The sequence below is a fragment of the Panicum virgatum genome, chromosome 7K (assembly GCF_016808335.1).
Source record: "Panicum virgatum strain AP13 chromosome 7K, P.virgatum_v5, whole genome shotgun sequence".
NCBI classification, from domain to species: domain Eukaryota; kingdom Viridiplantae; phylum Streptophyta; class Magnoliopsida; order Poales; family Poaceae; genus Panicum; species Panicum virgatum.
Window position 1 is genome coordinate 22,993,551 of NC_053142.1, and position 21,563 is coordinate 23,015,113.

At 42.1% G+C, this 21,563-nt stretch overlaps 1 pseudogene across 1 annotated transcript; it reads left to right on the forward strand.

Annotated features, from left to right (window-relative positions):
* The first annotated feature begins 6 nt into the window (after nt 1-6).
* LOC120640553 lies at nt 7-14,014 on the forward strand (annotated as a pseudogene). Its single transcript, XR_005661866.1, has 19 exons — nt 7-50; nt 306-468; nt 552-735; nt 809-980; nt 1,787-1,932; nt 2,038-2,162; nt 2,237-2,418; nt 4,924-5,083; nt 5,170-5,211; nt 5,285-5,403; nt 5,500-5,698; nt 6,024-6,155; nt 10,249-10,352; nt 10,445-10,624; nt 12,010-12,149; nt 12,251-12,390; nt 12,642-12,793; nt 13,189-13,312; nt 13,401-14,014. The product of XR_005661866.1 is annotated as an importin beta-like SAD2 (transcript).
* The last annotated feature ends 7,549 nt before the right edge of the window (nt 14,015-21,563 follow it).

Below are 21,563 nucleotides of genomic sequence, written 5' to 3' on the forward strand. Positions count from 1 at the left end.
CAAATTTTTGGAGCTTTGTATGTACTAAGGATTCTTGCCCGGAAATATGAGTAAGTATAAATATACTGCTTTGCTTTGTCTATGTGAATTATCTTTCTTTGTCTTGTGTGAAGCACGCTGATTTGTACTTGAAGCAATATTGTGACTCCTCATTCATGATTTATGCAAAACGAATGACAAGCATTACTTTGTTCTCAAATGAAATTTGGATGTATGGTGAACGATATCCAAGCAGTGTGATGGTAGCTTGTCTTTTGTTGTCTGCATTACCAACACCATCTTATTTTCCCTTTCATGGTTTAAAGGTTCAAGTCAGAGGAAGAAAGAATACCTTTGTATCAAGTTGTTGAAGAATCTTTCCCTCGTTTGTTGAATATCTTCAGCAAACTTGTACAGATTCCAAATCCTCCAATTGAAGTAGCTGACTTGATCAAGCTGATATGCAAAATATTCTGGTCTTCAATTTATGTATGTCTTGGCCTTATAGCTTAGCTGTACTTCTATTTTTTCCTTAATTACTTGTTGCTGATCCTGTCATGCATTTTATGCAGCTAGAAATTCCTAAACTCTTTGATCCAAATGTCTTCAATGCGTGGATGGTTTTTGTTCTTGAATTTGTTGGAGAGGCCAGTTCCAGTGGAAGGACAACCATCAGACCCTGATGCTAGAAAATCTTGGGGGGTGGTGGAAAGTCAAGAAATGGATTGCCCATATCTTAAACCGTCTATATACTCGGTCTGTATTCAATAGAAATGTTGTTAGGTTAGATAATCTGTAATTTTACTTAGTGTTTGTTCTTTATCAACAGGTTTGCTGATTTGAAGATTCAGAAACCCGAGAGCAAAGCTTTTGCTCAAATGTTCAAAAGAACTATGCTGGAAAAATTTGGGATGCCACTTACAGTTGCTCAATGCTATCCGTACAGGCGGCTATCTACCCGATAGAGTTATCAATCTTATTCTTCAATATCTCACCAACAGGTTCGTGTGATGAAAAGGCCCACAGCAGCATGTTGTTCTTGAAAGTAATTTTGCTGGTTTGTATTGTTCTCATTGCCACTGTCGTTTGGTTTTTTTTTTTCTTCTGTATTCTGTAATTAGATCTCACAGGTATCTGCTGTGTTCAGGTCTGTATTTGTTAGGCAATTAGCAAGCCACTTACTTGATTAGCTTTCTGATGTCACAAATTCTGACCCACCATTAATACTGTTGAATATTTTTCTTGACTGCTATTTCCCTAGTGCGCTGTATATGGATTTGTTGCACAAACAGCTTATGTGCAAATATTTGCTCTCCACCAAGGGCAAGAGTGGAATTGGTCCTCCCTCGCTCCAATATATATACCTTTGAGGGTCCGGAGCAAGGAGGAAAGCTCATTTCTACAGCCTTATTCTCTCATTCTTTATCTCTCTTTCTCTTTGCGTGGGATCCAGTCATCCGCCCTGGGAAGCATGTCGGGTGAAGCCTTAGGGCATACCTGTTTGGAACAACCTTTTCCATTGTTGCAACATCATTATACTGAACTCAGGGGAAATGTTATATCTAACTGATAATATATTCATCTTAGGGAAACTAATTTGAGTTTTTTTTATAATAATAACTAATTTGAGCTTGATCTCTATCACTTTGTACATTGCATTTTTCATGCCACAATTATTGTGGGTGTGGGTGTGGGTGTGGGTGGGTGGGTTCTGTACTTCCTGTGTCCTTCATGTGATAATTAGTTTCGTAGTTTTTGAAATTTATGGCATCTGTCTATAAATAATGGGATATGTTGTTTATTGCAGTGTTACAAAGAACAGCATGTATCAACTGATGCAGCCGCAAATGGACATCATTATGTTTGAGATAATATTTCCACTATTGTGCTTCAATGACAATGATCAAATGTTGTGGGATGAAGATCCTCATGAATATGTCCGGAAAGGCTATGGTGACTTCTATTATCTCCTAAGCAGTCTTTTTCTGCATGTCAGCTCCACGTTCAGGCTTTTTTATTATATTAACCTACAATGCTGCTTCGTTTATTTTTCTACAGATATTATTGAAGATTTGTATAGTCCTCGAACAGCTGGCCATGGACTTTGTGAATGAACTTGTAAGAAAACGGGGAAAGGGCAACCTGCAAAAGTTTATACATTTTATTGTGGGAATATTTATGAGGTATGGCTTAGTCATTATTGTCATGAATACTGTGTCCATAGGCCATCTTATCTAATTCAAGATAACATTTGCAGGTATGACGAGGCATCTATTGAATTGAAGCCATATCGCCAAAAGATGGTGCCCTTCTTGCCATTGGGACGTTATATGATAGGGTTGAAGCAAACTGATTCCATATAAGGGTGAGCTGGAGCGGATGTTGGTTCAGCATGTATTTCCAGAGTTTAGTAGTCATGTTGGACACTTGCGAGCAAAGGTAGTGCCCCTCAACCTAACTAGTAGTTCCACCATTTTTCTTGCAAGCTAACTTACTTTGTTGTATATCCAAAAGCATCTGACCGTCACAAGTTTGTTGTTACATTTCTTTTTGACAAATCTAAATGGTTTTAAACATATATTATCAATTTTGAGAAAGGCTTGCTTATGCATACCAAGTGATGCTTATCTTGGATGAGCGTTTGTCCTTGGGTGTATGATTGCTACTGAACAAGTACAACATATTTGAATAGTTTTCTTCTGCTCTCTGTTTTGTACTTGCCTTTGTCATAGACTTGGTCTTGTTTTTGAAGTGTGCCATATTGAATCCAGTATTAATATGCATTATGTGCATGATTCATTCGTCTTTGTATGCATTTAACCATACTTTACTAGAGCTGGTAAGCTTGTGTATAGTGATTGGCATTTTTGCTGTATGGTATTGTATTTCTGGATTTCAATGGAGAAGGTTATTTGTAGCTTGGCCAATCATACGATGTTAAATACTGGTAGTTGCATTTACACGATTTTCTGGATAAATGTCCTACCTCTTAGTTAGGAGCTTAGGATTAGCCTGTCTGTTAGATAATTACCATGCTCTGGCTTAACCATTTCATGCTATTAGTAGTAGTAGCTCTAGCTCTTTTGACCAGCCATGGCTTGCCACTTGAATTTGGGCGGCAATGACTGGTGCATATAGCAGCAGCTGCAAGTGGCAGCAAGGTAGCAGTAGCAGTAGTAGTAGCAGTAGCAAGTAGCGGTAGAGGCTGCATTACACTATAGCCATACCTTGTATCTTGATTCACCTTTTGACTGGCTGTGAATTTATGGAGAGCAGCTGCAGCTCGGCAGGTCAAGCAGCTCCACTTCTTGTGTGCTCTTCCTGGGTTCTTTTTCTTCCTCTTATCTTGCTCATCTTCCACCTGCAAAGTGTGTGTGAGTGTGTGAGTGTGAGGGATTGCCAACACTGTCGCAGTTAGAAATTGCTGTTTTTTCTAGCACCCTAGACCAATTTCATTAATGTTCTTAGAATGAAAGATATGATGATTGGAATATGCCAACTTTTGCTCAAGTTTGGGATAAGAAGCTGCATTGTTGTGCACTATAACTTTTTCTTGTAAAAAAAACTAAAGTTACTTTGACATTATGCATCCGTTTTATTCAAGTACATCCTATTATACTTTATCAGTCCATTCCTGCTTTGTAGTTTGAGAAATTCCCTATATGCTATCAAAATTTATCGTCATCCCTTACGTGCCATCGAAAATTTAGCAATCCCTTCAGGGCCATCGACTATTGATTTTTCATACCCTATATGCCATTCTGTTAAATATCCCCGTTAACGTCTCCGTCGTACCTTCAGCTCCGTCAGCACCACCACAGCGTCGAAACCACATCCACAGCGGCCCAGCCGAGCATGCCAGTTGCATCCACACCATCATGCTCAGAGTCTGCGCAGAGGTCCTCTAAATCCCCGTGGTTCCCTTTCCCTGACGGATGTATATGGGCATCGCTTTCTACTTCCTCTTCCAATCTTTCTTCTTCAATTTCTATAGCTAGATTTCGCATTGCCGGATCCTGACCTCACCACGCTGCCCCTCTAGGTTCCACCAGGGAGCAGCTGGTGGGCGAGTGATTCGCGTTGGGGGCACTGATCTGCGCGCCCGGGGGAGCAGCCTGCGAATGACGGGCAGCACGTACGGCAGCCAAATGCATGCACAGGTGCAAGAGATGGCGACCGCGTGGGCACAGGATGGCGCTGTGAAGCCCCGAGATGAAGGTGGTCATGATCCATGCCACCAGCCATGCATGATGAGTGAACCGTGGACTATGGGAGCGTTTGCGCTGGCGCGTGCGTGTCACTGCCGACGCTACATCTGCTCGAATCCATGTCGCCACGGCATCCTCTGTAACTATAGACGAATCCCCTCGGCGGGCAGCTCCCAATGCATGCTCTCGGCAAGCTGCAGTGCCTCGACATACAGGGCACTTGAGCTGGTAAGGCAGCTCAAGCTAGTGGACATTTCCACAAGCAACCTTGCCAGCATCTCTCAACAAGAAGAGGAAGATGCAGGAGCTTAGGATTTCGTCAAACAAGCTCTCAGTAATAACATGAAACGATGCGATGGTGCTTGATGCCTGAAAAGCAAGGAAGAAGTGACACCACAGTTCTATCAATGGTGAAAGCGTAACGAGCATAGACTATAGAGGGCACTCTGCCAAGTAGCTCAAACTGTGATGAAAAGTAACTGGAATGGCATATAGGGGAGGAAATTAAAACAGTGGCATTAAAAGGATGGTTAAACTTTCAATGGCACATAAGGGATGGCTATAATTTTCAATGGCATACATGGAATTTTCTCTTTTAGTTTTAGTCCTGTGTGCTTGCATATGTGTTTTCTTATTACCTTTTCTATATTTTTATTCTATTTTGATTCTTTAATACTTGTTTTCCATTTGGTATACTTCCAAATGGTCTCAAACTGATATATTATATGAGTATTAGGCAGCATGGGTTGCTGGACAGTATGCACACATCAAGTTCTCAGACAAGAACAACTTTCGCAAAGCTATGCATTGTGTTATAGCTGGTATGCGTGATGCTGAACTTCCTGTCCGAGTTGATTCAGTGTTTGCCCTCCGTTCTTTTGTTGAAGCATGCACAGGCAAGATTTATTTGAATTTATAGTTCCATAGTCAATTCTTGATTTAGTGCTTTAGTTCATTAACCAAAAATAGTTTTGTTCTGCAGATCTGGATGAGATCCGGCCGATACTTCCTCAACTTCTCGATGGTATTCACTGAAACCACTTTTCTCAAACTTGTTTCTGATGGTGGGTTTAATAGTTTGCTTGTTTCTGTTGCAGAGTTTTTTAAGCTTATGAGTGAAGTTGAGAATGAGGACCTTGTCTTCACCCTTGAGACAATTGTCGACAGATTTGGTGAAGAGATGGCACCATATGCACTTGGCTTATGCCAGAGTCTGGTACGCAGCATAAACTTTATTTTCCTTTTCTAATTCTCTCTATGTAATATATGGTTATGTGTATTCCATATAACTTCGTGCTTACTATTTTGATAGGCCGCTGCATTCTGGAGATGCATGGCTAGTTCAGAAGCTGATGAGGAAGCCGAGGATACTAGCGCTTTAGCTGCTGTTGGTTGCTTACGTGCCATAAGCACCATCCTTGAGTCCATTAGCAGTCTTCCTCATCTTTATATCCAAATAGAACACACCCTGTTGCCTATATTGCGCAAGATGTTGACTTCAGATGGTCAAGGTACCTTAAGGATCACAGATATGGAGATATTTACACTTGAGACCACATATATTGTTCAATTTTACTTTTTGCAAATACATTTAGATTTAGGCATTGTTATTTTGAGCTCGTGCTTTTTGTTTAAACTAGAGTGATAGATCTTGAAGATGCTGGATGCTTGTAGGAAGTCTAATTAGTTTCTGCCCCCTAACATTGGGATGTATGGCAGAACCAATTATCTTAAGTTATTAGGAGATAAAGTATTTGTGTTAATATCAGTTTTTATTGAATCAATTTGGACCTTCATCCTCCATGTTCCCCTCATACACTCGAGTTTATATAACAGATGTCTATGAAGAGGTTCTGGAAATAGTCTCCTATATGACGTTTTACTCACCATCAATTTCATTGGACATGTGGAGCTTGTGGCCATTGATAATGGAGGCCCTTAATGATTGGGCCATAGATTTCTTCGAGAGTAAGTCTACTTTTGAATGGCAAGCTGTTAATTGGGCACATTTTGAAAATTTGCTTTTGATCATGCATATTTCTTGTTCTGTTGTATGGCCTCCTATTTTACTGTTGTCTTTCAGTCTTTGTTTTTTTTTTTTTTTTTTTTTTCTAGAACACGCAGGAGAGCTGCGTATCTTTGTATTAAGAAGAAATGAATAGTCCAATTACAGAACCCAAAACCCACCTTGGACTAGGAATGGGGTTGGTGACTAATTAGGAAATAAAACTATTACAGGGACTAACTGGAAGGACCTGACCCCCAAAACACAAAACATAAGGCCTAAACTACTGAAACTACCCGTTCAAGGCCAAGGGCAGTTAGGCCCTTTGCACCAGCCGACCGCCAAAGGTCAAACTCATCTTGCAAATAGTCCAATTCAGTCTTTGTCTACTTGTCTGTACATATAATTGTAATTGAAAAATTGTTCATTGGCTAAATTAATATCTGAACCTTATTGTTGACTTCTATCAACCATTTTGCCATTTTTGTTCATATTTGCAAATTCAATTGTGTTGTGCTGGATCTTTGCCCATTATCATTTGGACTATTTGCACCCTTATATTTTGCGAACAGTGCAAATAGGCAAATGGCGTTGGCCCTTGAGAACCGTCACTTGAAAAATTGAAATGTTCATCAATTTGTTTAGTGTTTTTTTTGGCTCAGTAACAACAGCAGTATTGCATACCCAATGTCCTGCATATTAGCTGTAAGAGTAAATTGAGTATTTTCCTGAAAATTTGTTGGTTTCCACATTTTGACTTGGCATATTCAGGCTAGCAGAGATGGCTTTGGATATTGAATGGAAATATTGTCGAGATATTATTGAGCAACTGAAACTATCTTAAACAATGAGATTAGACAAACGTTGCTAGCAAATAGTAAATGATTGAACTGTAATTATGACAGACAAGGCCATTGTAGTAATTTACAATCCCTAATTCCTTATGCCCAGTTTATTTGCACAATGATACTTTTGTTTGATATATAACATCATTTGTCACTGAAGTATGTAATGTTTATTTAATGGGATGCCTGTCTACATCTGTTCAACAACAACAACATAACTTTTTTTCTCAAGCAAGTTGGGGTAGGCTAGAGATGAAACCTGAAAGAAATAAGTTTAAGGTTCAGGCACATTAATAGCTAGTCTCCAAGCGCTCATATCCAAAGCTATCTCTTTAGAGATATTCCAATCCTTAAGGTCTCTCTTAACCGACTCATCCCACGTCAGTTTAGGTCTACTTCTACACCTCTTTACATTATCGACCCGCTCAAGAGCCCCATTACGCACCGGCGCCTCAGGAGGCCTTTGTTGGACATGTCCAAACCATCTCAGTCGATGCTGGATAAGTTTCTCCTCAATTGGTGCCACCCTGACCCTATCCCGAATAATTTCGTTCTGAACTCTATCCCTCCTTGTGCGCCCGCAAAACCACCGCAACATCCGCATCTCTGCTACACTCAGTTGCTGGACATGTCTTTTTGTAGGCCAACATTCAGCACCGTATAACATCGCCGGACGAATTGCTGTTCTATAGAATTTGCCTTTTAGCTTTTGTGGCACCCTCTTGTCACAAAGGATGCCAGAAGCTTGCCGCCATTTCAACCAGTCCGCTGAAATTCTATGCCTAATATCTTCATCAATGTCGCCATCCTTTTGTAGCACCGATCCTAAATACCGAAAAGTATCCTTCTGGACCACCACCTGCCCATCTAGACTAACGTCTCCCCCCTCATGCCTAGTCGCGCTGAAATCGCACATCATGTACTCGGTCTTGGTCCTACTAAGTCTGAACCCTTTCGACTCTAACATGCGTCTCCTCAGCTCTAACTTCCTATTAACCCCTGCCCTACTCTCGTCAACTAGCACCACATCATCAGCAAAGAGCATACACCAAGGGATCTCACCTTGCATATCCCTTGTGACCTCATCCATCACTAAAGCAAATAAATAAGGGCTCAATGTTGACCCCTGATGTAGGCTTATGTTAACCCCTGATGTAGGCTTATGTTAATATAAAAGTCAGTGGTGTTACCATCACATGTGCGGACAAACATCGTCGCATCCTTGTACATATCCTTAATGAGGGTAATGTACTTAGTTGGGACTTTGTGCTTCTCCAAGACCCACCACATGATATTTCTCGGTACTTTGTCATATGCCTTCTCAAGGTCAATGAAGACCATGTGCAAGTCCTTCTGCTCCCTATATCTCTCCATCAATTGTCGTATTAAGAAAATCGCCTCCATGGATGACTTTACAGGCATGAACCCAAATTGGTTTTGGGTCACACTTGTCACTCTTCTTAGGCGATGCTTGATAACCCTCTCCCAAAACTTCATCGTATGGCTCATCAGCTTAATCCCACGGTAGTTAGTACAACTTTGAACATCGCCCTTGTTTTTGAAGATAGGTACTAATATACTTCTCCTTCATTCTTCCGGCATCTTGTTTGACAAATGAGATTAAAAAGCTTAGTTAACCATACTATTGCTCTATCTCCTAGGCATCTTCACACCTCAATGGGGATACCATCAGGGCCCATCGCTTTACCTCCCTTCATCCTCTTCAAAGCCTCCCCGATCTCTTCCTCCTGAATTCTCCTCACAAAACGTCTGTTGGTATCGTTAAAAGAGTCATCTAACTCAAGGGTAGGACCCTCACTCTCCCCATTAAACAACTTGTCGAAGTACTCTCTCCATCTATCCATGATCTCCTCATCCTTCACTAGCAGCCGATCTGTCCCATCCTTAATGCATTTGATTTGGTTGATGTCCCTTTGTCTTCCGCTCGCGAATCCTAGCCATCTTATAAATGTCTTTCTCCCCTAATTTCGTGTCTAGCCGCTGATACAGGTCATCATACGTCTTACCCTTTACTACACTCACAGCTCGCTTTGCAACTCCCTTCGCTAATTTATAGCACTCGATGTTGGCTGCACTCTTGTCAAGGTGGAGGCGCTTGAAACACTCCTTCTCCTTAATAGCCCTTTGCACCTCGTCGTTCCACCACCAGGTATCTTTCCCCTCCTATTTGCCTCCCCTACTCACGCCAAACACCTCTGAGGCCACCTTCCGAACACATGTTGCCATCTTTAGCCACATATCATCTGCGTCTCCTTCTTCTTCCCAAGGCCCCTCACCTAGCATCCTTTCCTTAAGCGCTTGTGCCGCTTCTCCTCTAAGCTTCCACCACTTTGTTCTCGCAATCTTGGCACGTTTGTCCCGGTGGACACGTACCCGAAGACGAAAGTCCGCCACCACAAGATTGTGTTGAGGGACAACACACTCCCCAGGTATCACCTTACAATCTAAGCAATCACGTCTATCCTCCCTCCTAGCAAGGATAAAGTCGATCTGGCTCGAGTGTTGTCCACTACGAAACGTCACAAGATGAGATTCCCTCTTTTTAAACACGGTATTCGCTATCAACAAGTCGTAGGCTAACGCGAAGTTCAACACATCCTCCCCCTCTTGACTCCTGCTACCATACCCAAAACTCCCGTGCACTCGCTCGAACCCTACATTAGTCGCACCCACATGGCCGTTGAGATCTCATCCTATGAAGAGTTTCTCGCTGGTAGGCACGGTACTAACCATGCAATCTAGATCTTCCCAGAACTGCATCTTGGTGCTCTCACTAAGGCCTACCTGAGGGGCATAGGCACTGATCACATTCAAAACCGAATCTCCAACTACCAACCGGATTAGGATAATCCGGTCGCCTTGCCTTCTAACCTCTACGACTCCATCCTTAAGGCTCCTATCAATCAAGATGCCTACACCGTTCCTATCCGGAGTTGCTCTCGCCTGTCTACATCTGTTAAGGTAGCATATTTGTTTGTAACAGAAGGGCTTGTACTGGACAATAGATTGCAAAAGCCCCCTCTACAATTCAATTTGAATGAGAATATGTTTTCAGGAAACCTGGATATAGTATTGCCATGTAACTAACATCTTACTGGATTTTGAAATGAGAACTTGAGAGTTCAACCTCTTGCTCTATTTTTGGCGTCTTTTCACTGCTCAAATTCATATGTTCTTTGTTTATGAGCAGATATTCTTGTCCCATTAGACAACTATGTTTCCCGGGGCACCGAACATTTTCTTACATGCAAAGATCCTGACTACCAACATAGCTTATGGAAAGCACTATCATCTGTGAGTTTGCTTTATATTCACTAATTAAATACACACATTCATTAAATTTCAAGTGCCTTTGGTTCTTATGGTTGAATATCTATACTTTTTAGATTATGGCAGATCAAAACATGGAAGATTCTGATATTGTACCTGCACCGAAGCTCATTGAAGTGTTTTTCCAAAACTGCAAAGGCCAAGTAGATCATTGGGTTGAGCCGTATCTCAGGCTTACAATTGATCGGTTGCGTCGAACGGAGAAGCCATATCTGAAAAGTCTCCTTTTACAAGCGGTAAGAAACACAACTTGCCCTTCCCCATTTGTTCTAATCATGCTAATCCTAGTCAGTCATAATGCCTGATTGTTGTAAAGCTGCTGGCACTTCTTATCGCTTTTTTTTCATTTTTTTTAAGATTTTAAGTATCAGTTGCTGAATTACTGTGTACATAGGTAGATTATTATAGAAAGTCGTTATGGTAGCACTTCTGTTTTCCATGTTGCCAAATCAGCACTCGAATTTCCTTGTTGCCTCCATTTTGGCCCATATATCAAACAAAAAAGGTCATCAAATAGCTTACTATTTTCTTGGTTAGGTCCATTCTGAACTCTGCCTATATCTCATCAGTGCTTGCTTCTTGGGTTGTTATAAATGTATTTTCTGAGGATGCGTTCACTTTCTTGTTTGTCCCGTGGTGAGCTAGTGTTCCATCGTCCTTGCATTCCCCTCTTTAGATAGAACCACGGCCCCCTGAAGGCATAAAGAGACCTTTTCTACCCTTTGAAACCAACACCTCCAAATTCACACTTTGCTTCAGATTCAAGGAGCTCTGTCTACCTGCCCTCCAGAGCCTTGTCCTGCACTCCTGCTATAAGGTACATAGATACTATGTACCAAGACATAGGAATCCAAATATAATAGGACAGTGGAACTAGCATTATTGATAACTGCAGAATAAAGCAAGTGGTACGAGAGCAACAGCCCCTATATCTTTTTTTGTGCCCATCACATATTTCTTGCAGCAGCAACACCAACAGAGCCTTTTACTTCCAGGCAAGCTGGAGTTGGCTAGAGATGAAACCCAACATTATCTGCAAACAAATAGGAAAAGAAGGGGAAAATTATCAGTTGTTTTAGGAAGTTTAAGCTCAAATGTATTTTTCATACATATGATACAACAAGCTCTTCAGATTTAGGTGGTGTTCAACTGGCATCTTATCTCGGTGATATTTTTGGTTAAGTTTTCTGCCATAGCTTGTGTTTGAAGTTATCAATACTCTTCTAACACTATGTACTGTATTCTGTTCTGTGTCAATGCTATATTCACTATGTACCAGGACATATGACTTTCCAATTGACAAGGGTCTTCATTTGTATTTATAAATCTGAGATAGTTATGATTACAGTGCAATATCTTAGGTTGCAGTAAGCAATAAGCAATATATGTTTATGAATTCCAGTATCATCAGCGGACAGATCTTGTCTTCCGTTTTGCATGAGAGAACTCATATCCTGTGATAGCTGTGTTCCTGCTGATCCCTTTATCTTTGAATCAATATTGCTAGTTTCCCTAATCCTATGATAATTTGAATTCTTGTATCTTGTAATGTAACAGTCTATCATGCAGCTCACACTGTTTAACAATTACATACACCTAATCTTGTCCATGCCAATTGCAGATAGCTAACACGCTGTACTACAATCCTTCACTAGCACTTCAAAAGTTACATACACTTGGAGTTGCAACAGAAATTTTCAATCTTTGGTTTGTAATGTTACAACAAGTCAAAAGGAGCGGCCAGCGAGCTAACTTCAAGAGGTAAGTTTTTCTATCTCATGTTATCTTCGCAAGGTTATGCCTTCTGTATTTATATTCAATAGTGACTCAAAAATGTTTCTTTTGTTTTTTTGTTTTTGCAGAGAGTATGCTAAGAAAGTCTGCTGCTTAGGATTGACTTCACTTATTGGCCTTCCAGCTAGTCACGTTCCAGGAGAAGCTCTAGAAAGGATTTTCAAATCAACGCTAGAGCTGCTTGTGGCTTACAAGGATCAAGTTGCAGGTGCACTTTACTCTTGTTTATTGTAATGATTTTGAACACTTCAAAAAGTAATATGTGCTTCTAACACTTTAAACAGCAGGCTGAATTAATCAACCTCCAGTAGAGTTTTGATCCCCTTGCTAATCACATCATGTTTTTTTCGCCAGTGTATTTTTCACCTTTATTTTACCTTTTGCTGTGATATCTTAGTGGTGAAGTGTGTGCACTTTAAATCCTTCTGTTGAATCTTGATCTTTTGCATTAATAAGCAGAATCTAAGAGGCAAAATGAAGCTGCTGCTGAAGATTTGGATGGCTTTGACGCTGATGAAGAAGAAGAGGAAGTTGAGTCTGATAAGGAGATGGGTCTTGATGATGAAGATGGTGATGGAGCTAATAATTTCAACCCTGAGAGTTTTGCGGAGGTTTGTACCATGATCTTGACATATGGATTGTATTTTTAGTATATTTTGGTATCATTGTCTCCTTTTTCCTTGAGGTTAACATTGTCCAAAAATAACGTGTAATAAGATCCAATAAAAAAAAATTAGAATCATACTTCATTTTCATTGATGGAAATCTCCTTTTTGAATGAACTGCAGTATGCATTTTGTTAACATATTTGACTAATATATTGAGGACAGTTGCAGTTGACAAGTAGATTGGTATGAATCTGAGTAGAATATCATTCTCTAAGCAGAATTTTTGGTAGTAAGAACCTGAAAGGCTTTATAGAGAATATGTGAAAATTATTTTTTTTGAATATTCCTTATTATTTAGTTGCCTCCTGTGCATACTGTTTATGCTTTCCATAATTCAGGTGAGAGGTTTCCACCGAGAAGATTCAGAAGATGATTCTGATGATGAATTTAGCGATGATGAAGAGCTACAGACACCAATAGATGAGGTGGACCCATTTATATTCTTTGTAGAAACTATCCAGGGTAAGGGGAATTTTATGTACGAGTTCATTCTTATGGAAACATTCCTGTTTCCCAAGTTGCCTGACTAGGTTGTGATCCCTTGATACAGCTTTGCAAGCATCAGATCCAGGTAGGTTCCAGAACCTTATGCAGACTTTGGATTTCCACTACCAGGCCCTTGCTAGTGGTGTAGCTCAGCATGCCGAGGAACGAAAAACTGAAATCGCAAAAGAGAAGTTGGAGAAGACAAATGCACAGTGATTACTTGTAGCATGGTCGGGTCATGTCTTCAGTTTTGCCGATGCCTGGGACTGGCACGGGGCCAGTAACCTGTGATCTGGTGATAGCAGGTGAGGTTTTTTTTTTTTTTTTTTTTTTGCTGCCATGGCCTACATGCTTTTGATAGGCCAGTTTTGAGGCACACTATTCTATGGAGAGAAGTGGATGGCAATCGTAGCGAGAGTTTATTGGAGTTCGTTTCTTGAGTGGGTATTGGGGGGGGGGGGGGGTTAATATATCTGTGAACGCTTGTGTTGACGCTGTTTTGGGTCAAGAGTCGTGTCACCATTTTGTTGGTGAGCCCTTCGGGATGATACCGTGAACACACCCCAAGGTCGCCCCGTCTGTAGTTTTGGGAGTCCGGTGTAGAGTGTATATGATTTGGGCAATTGTTGACTAGCTACAAGTCCGATGGTTCATATATGGTTTCCTTTTCAGAGGACATTGAATCAAAATTTTGGCTGTCTTCTTTTAACATTGCTTAAGCTTGCTTGTACGTCTGTATCCTTTTTTTTTAACAAATGAAAATGAAAGTAAAAGCTGACACTGCAGCTGGTCACCTATTCGCATCCAATCTAACGGTTATGCTCTATTGTGACTGAATCACCTGGTCCCGTGCCTTCTGCTGCTAGCTTCTCCTGTATGGACATCGTCGTTGTGAAATGGTTGCACGACGGACAACACATTCGCTCGAATGGCCACCACATGCAGCCGTGTTTAGATTAAAAAAATTACTCTAAAACAGGGATGCTACTTTAACCATCAGCTAATTATAAATTAATTAGTCTTGTTAGATTCATCTCGCGATTTACATTCCATCCGTGAAAAATTTTATAAATAGATTTATTTAATACTCCGAAATAGCAAGATTTTTTTCCAATTTTTTTTTGCCAAAACATCTAAACACGGCTTAGCCGTTGCATCTGTATACACGATGGACGCTTGGTGCAATCTGTGTACAGTCGGATTTCTGTTGGGCTGCTGTTCCCAATCCCAATTGATCTGGAGGATTCCTATACATTTTTATTAATACATCTTCTATTATTTGAGATGCGTGCAATACTATTGGATGGCTGGGATGATATGTGAGAGCAGGTGCGCGTGGCATGCACAGCACGAAGTGCCCGCGCGGGAGCAGGCTGGTAGGGCAGCAGGTTGGAGACATGTGTCGCGACCCAATAGGAGGGTGTGGTCTCTTAAACCATACATCCAATTTTAATTCAATTTAAACCATAGTATTCTTTAGAATTAATGCAACAAAATGAGATCCAATATATTATCTTAAATTTTAATTTTAAATATTTCAACATTTCAATATACTAGTTCAACATTTTTAATATATTACCTCAACATTTATAATAAGTTGTTTCAATATTTTTTTATAAATGTTGAATTAGTTTTTTTAAATGTTGATCTAGTTATGACAATAATGTTGAATCTGTTATTTCAAGCTAAGAAAAAAATAAAACGAAGTATAAATAGAAAATCAAAGTACATGGCTTGAGCCTCCGCTGCAACAGACGATCGTCAGTGTGACTTGTGCTTGTGCGTGCACGCTGTTGTGTCCAGTGGGCCGGTGCTGGGCTGTAGTGGGCTTTGCAATTCCGCGAGTTTCTATGGCAGGGAAGATGGATAGGACCCCCCAACGATCTGAGCTCTTCTAGCCCTCCTCTGCTCTACTTAAACCAGTGCAGAAGCAGCATAGCTCGAGGATGAGGAGGGGTCGGCTAGAATCCATCATCCAGCATGGGCGGTGCCAAGATGGCTTCTTCCGGTGAAGATGCGTTTGGTAAAGAGGGATTTACCAGAACGGGAGACGGCGTAAGGTTGCGGCTGATGACGTCAATAAATTCCATCCACGTAGGCACAACGAGTTCTCTCCACCAAGCAATACCATTGATATGGGGTTCTCTTCAATTTGAAAGAAGTGATCCATACCTTCTCATCGATCCTCTACTGTATCCCATGCGTCCAAGCACATGTTTTACCTGTGCACCGCTGCAAAGGGATCGGCGCTTCCGGTACAAGTTGGATGCGGAACTACAGAACTTGTGTGGTACTGCCATTGTTGAGGGGACATGGATGATTGGATTTGGTGGATGAAATTTGATTTAAGTTCATTGGAATAGAGGGTGGGATTTTGTGAATCGATCTAAGCAAACACAGGGGAAATAATTGGTGATGCAAATATTCGCAAAATGTAAGGCTCTATATACCAAATAATATGGCTCATTTATTGGATACTCAAGGTATCAGCTAACTTCACTATTACAGGTCAAACCCGTGGTGATAGACTTTCACGGCCGGTTCGTGAGTAGGTGGTTGTAGTAACTGTTGAAACTGACGGTTAAATTTTGTATTGCGCCAGTTTCAGATACGAACCGGCTGTGAAAACTCAAATAAATCAACCATGAGCTAGCGGTAAAAATCATGATAGCCCTAAGCCACGGGCTGATGGTGAAAATGGTATAAAGCCCTCCTCCCCTTCTCCTTCTAGTCGACGCCACCACTTAACACTATTTTTGCAGCCATTTTGTGAGGAACCAACCCAAGTTGATCCCGTTTAATCAAGTCATCATCCATTGATCAACTAGATTAAAAAGGACCAACCCCGGTAGTCCTTGAAATGTGCCATGAGCACCGCCCATGATTTAAACACACTCCACTCGCACAATATGTGGACACTATCACACAAGCACAACCGTACATAAAGTGTAGATTACATAAAAGAGGCTTGATACAAGAACATCATGTCTTTAGAGTTTTGAAGCGGAAAGTTTTACGTCGCGCTCATTCCATACATAGTACAAAATAAGAAGGTTAACACTATATGCCGATAGTGCCCTTCCAATAGACACCGGCCATCTACTCCGCGGGGTAGAAGTATCCAAAGACGGCCTCCGATTGCGTCTCACCTGCAACAACTTTAACGATAGCACCATGAGTACAAATGGTACTCGCAGATCTTATCCAATATGGGTATATACTTGCCCGACCTCAAGGAGAATGCATCTGGTTAGTAGCAAGGATAGGTCATGGTATTTAATTTTTGCATAAAAGCATCTAACTTTGATCAAGTTGTAATAAGCAAAAGACATGACATCTATGATCTATATAACATACATCAATATTTGCATAAGTAAGTGATCATAATTCATAAGCTCAATCTTCCATGAACTTCTTGAAACTCTACATTGGAGCGAACATCAGAGGGTGTGCTCATGACCGAGAGCGCGGCTATTGCAATAGATTAATAACCCTGCAGGGGTGTACAACCTTTCCCACACGAGAACAAGACCAACGACCATACCCACGGCCAAGGATAAGTGTTGATTCATGCCTCAATCTTTCACACAAACACAACCGGCTATGAGCGAACGGTCGGGAAGGACAAGTGCACCGAAACCGCCGATCACACTCCATCACAACTCGGACCGAATCCGATCAAAGCAAGGTGTGACTCATGCTAATTAGCTTACCATCCCATCATTAAGCATGTGGTTTGTACGAAAAAGTGCTCAAGAGACCGGCGACCAAAGAGACGGTCCTTAACCTACTCAAGCAAGTCTAACCATTTGAGCTCCATCCCAACATGGCCCTACAATACTCGCCCAAGTCCGAATCATTCTTCATAATTGCTCATCTTTTATCCATTCTTGACTAATCATGTAAAATTAAACATACATCCTATAGCTCGCGAGTGGTGGTGCCCTTACTAACTCTCGTCTTGTACCGAAGCTAAGCATGGCTAAGCATATAATTCGTGACACCTAACAAACATACTCAACTATGAGGGAATATCCTAAGCAAGGTTGGTAATGCATCAATTAGGTTCTAAGCAAATAAGGATACATATAGTAACTCATGCACAATCAAGACACATATATTTCATTGATCCAAAATAGGGTGTAAGAGATGCATAGGTGCCTGTCTTGATTCACAACGGAAGTATCGTCTCCCATGATCTCCGGCTCAACCTCCTCTTGCTCTGGCGTCACGGTCTCTACACGAGTGCAATGATGCTTGATAAATAACTATGCCATGAATGATTGCAATGATATGCAAATGATATGAGAAAGTTTGCGCTAACGATTCAAAACTATGCTAAAAGAGGCTAGACATATAGTACATATGTGTATTAGGCATGGGTAAGTGCAATGCAATTAAACAACTAAAAGTGGGATGTGTTCTATGGGCGCCCTAATACTCTGGATATGTGTCCGGATAGTCCGGACAGCTAAACCCCGAAAACTCCGGGTATAAGCCCGAAAACTCCGGGTTGCCCGGATACCCCAGGTATAGCCCCGGATACTCCAGGTTTTTCTGCATTTCTTTGTGTAGAAAAGGGAAAATGACCATTGTCGGTGATTCCGGCCACGGTTTGAGGTGGGGTTTGTTCCTAGAGGTTCTTGGGAGTGTGGGGAGTCTATCTTGGTATTTAAAATATGCATGCATTAGGTTTTCAAAGCTCTAGGTCATCCATGGTGAAAATTCTCTAGAGGGCTTCATGGCTTCCAAATCTAGGGCAATGGGAGTAGATCGGGGATGGAATAAGCTCACCGGCGATGAGTGGAACAGCGGCAAGGGCTTCAAGATGGGGGTAGAGGACTTGGTGAAGCTCGAGCTCGTTCTCCTTGCTTGAAGCTTGAGGAAGAGGAAGAAGATGGAGGGAGAAGCTTGAGGAAGCTCCTAGCTCCAAGGAAGAAGATGAAGTCGAGGTGGTGCAGCTCCTCGGCGTCGATCTTTGGCGTAGCTCTGGCGAGGTGGAGGGGCTTCAATGGTGGAGGAGAGTGTGGTGGAGCTCCTCCATGGCTTGTGTGTGTGTGATTTAGAGAGAGTGAGTTGTGGAGTGAATGGGAGTGAGAGAGAGAGAGGACTAGGAGGGTGCCCTGGTGTAGGTGAGGCTCGGGCTGACGCATGGGCCCGAGTGGTGTACGTGGCGTCGAAGTTCTGCGCGTTTGACACGCACCTGTCCTGCCAAACCCGGAAACTCCGAGTATAAGCCCGGAAACTCCGGATTTAGGTTGCTAGCCCGGAAACTCCGGGTATAGGCCCGGAAACTCCGAGTTTGACCGGATAACCCTTCCTTGAAATTATTTGATGATGCATATGATGTCATGATGAACCTATAATTATTCTAGGGATGTTACACATTTCTTATCAAATTGCATAAGGTTGTGGCCCCTTTCGAAATATGGACACCATCCATTTGTTTTAAGGTTGGGTTTATTGCAGGCGGTGAAAATTATTCTGTTGTAGTGGTTTTTGCTTTCTTTGTCTATTTGCTGCTTCCGGGAGGTCAGTTTTGAGTCCTGAGTCTTAGGTACTCTTTGGTTGGAGCATTTGTACCTTTAACTGCACATGAGTAATCGGTGGCAGTGTGCATGAGAAAGTTATAATATTGATAGTCGGAATATTTTCTTGACCCTTCGAAAATTTTATCCCTGTCCTAGATTTCTTTGAGGCCAAACTTTGGAGGAAATGATCCGTGGATAGCTAAGGAAACCGAATTTCCTTGTCTATCTACTCTTGGCACATTTTGCTTGACACTTGACCGCAAAGGGCTATTTCCTTAGCGGTGTTGGTATATTCCTTGGCAGTTTTTGACCGCCAAGGCAATTTTGATTTTTGGTAGTGGTTGATCATACACACCAATTGTTAATAGGGAAAATTCGATTCATGCCACCACAACTCCGTGAATTTGGGTTTCATGTTGAAAATCATGCCACTCAATGACATGGATTTCAACATGAAATCCAATTTCAAGAAATTGTAGTGGCATGGATCCAACTAACCCTTGTTAATATGCCATTACAATTAAATGCCGCGAGGCTGACTTCTCTGCACGATAACTGAGTAGATAGAAAAATTATGTTTCTTTGTAAAAACCACCCGTAGCCCTAGTGACAAACAAGTAGGGGGCACCCGTAGCAGGACTAGGTTTCAATTCTTTCCCGATACCTTGGAGCCAAATACAAAATGGATAATACTTAGTTTAAGATAAAGATGGATTTTGACAATTTTCTTAGTCCCCTAGTTCCCGAGCAAATGGATGTGCAACGGCTTTCGTGCTAGTAACTCAACCCATTGCTTGTTCGAAAGAATCCGCAAATGAATATTCTTTATTTCCTCTCGGGTAGGCCCTCTTTTCATTCGAATGTAGGTGAGACATACTACAAGGTTTATGAAACTCTGAAGCCGTTTATGTAATGAACATGGCCCCATTTAGACCATTTCGAGTGATTTTGGTGATCGATGGGCAACACAATCAATGAGACTAACGAGTTTGTAAAGTGAACATTTCTAGATCCCAGATATGAAGTAAAAAGGCCAAGCAAAGCAAAATACGAAGAAAGAACTCAAAGAAACGCCGAATTGGACGAGTTCTGCATGAAACAGCAGCACCGGTTTAACCAACGCCTAGCTATCGGTCTAACTGATGGTCTTAGGATAAACCGACACAGAGACATCGGTGCAATAGACAGTGCGTTTTGAAGATCAACTGAAAAACTCAAGAGGCACCGGTTAAACCGACAGTAGGCAGACAGGCATCGGTACAATCACCGTGCTATTACTCAGTGAGAATGTCAAGCGCACATGAGCAAAGCCTTCAGCACCGGTTGAACCGACGGTCATCGGAGCATAATGTCGGTGCAATGATGTCAGCAGGAGAAGATGAAGTGCAATGTCTATGTGACGGTCCAGAGTGACCGGTTAAACCGATACCCTAGCATCGGTTTAACCGATGGTTGAAGACTCAGCTGCAGAAGTGTCAGAGAAACTAACGTATAGTTTCAGCCTGTGAGTGACCGGTTGAACCGGCGCCACACCACCGGATGAACCGACGCCTGCGCAAAAAAATGTCCAACTGCTAGTAATGGCTCATTTGAGTTGAAGGGCAATATACATGCCTCACTCCGGATCATTTGAGATTGCTGGAGTTCCTAGAAGTCACACCCACGCCCAAGACTTTCTCCAAGCCATCTAAATGCTTAGTGATCAAATCTTTAGTCCTTAGCACACCTTTGAGTGTGTTAGTGTTAGGTTAGATCTTAAGTGAGTGAGAGAGCAAGGTGTTGCTGCCTTATGTGTGGTTCTAGAGTGAACCAACTTTATATCTTGGTGCGCTGGTCATCCTTGGAGTCTTGGTGGCTCACCGGCACGTCTTCGACCCTTCGGCTTGGTGTGGAGCAGCGTCGACGACTTTGTACGGGGGACGTGGAGACCCCCATTTTTTGTGGAGAAGCTCCTTAGTGAAAAACAGGCCATGTTGACCGGGAGAGCTTGGTGGCCGAGAAGCAATACTCTTGATTGAGTGCTTCAACAACGTGGAGTAGGAGTGGCTTTGCCTAACTGAACCACGGGATGAATATCGCGTCAAGAGTTTGCTTCCTCTCATCCCCTATTTAAGCTTCTGCATTTCATATTGCAACTTGTGTGCCTAACTTTTTTAGAGTAGATCAAGCTAAGATTGGCTAAAAACTCTTCTGGGATGAGGGTTTCACACTAAAAGAACCGTAGTTGCATATCTAGATAGTATACCACTACTACAAAATATGATTAACTGTGGCCTTTAAAAAGACCCTCGGAGGCGGTCATGACAGAAAATCATCTCGGTTAATGCTTGCGATTAACCGAGGCAGTCATTTTTATTAACCAAGGCGGATACAGAAAATCGCCTCGCATAATACTGGCCCATTTTGAAGTCCAAACAGCCCATTTCGGCCCGATATGCTACTCGGAGTATATAAACAGAAGTTAGGGTTTGCCTAACTCATTCCTCTGCTCTCCTGCTCCTCCCTCCCTCAGCCCATGCGCCTCCCCGCCAACGCCTCCTCCTCAAGCCCACGTGCCTCCCCACCCTCCCACTTCCCGAAACCCTAGATCAGGGGCACGGGGGCCCGTGTCGGCGTCCGTGCCGGCGTCGCGCGCAGGGGAGGAGGACCGGCCGGCCCGCTCGCCACCATGCCGAGCTCCCCCAAGGTCTTCTACG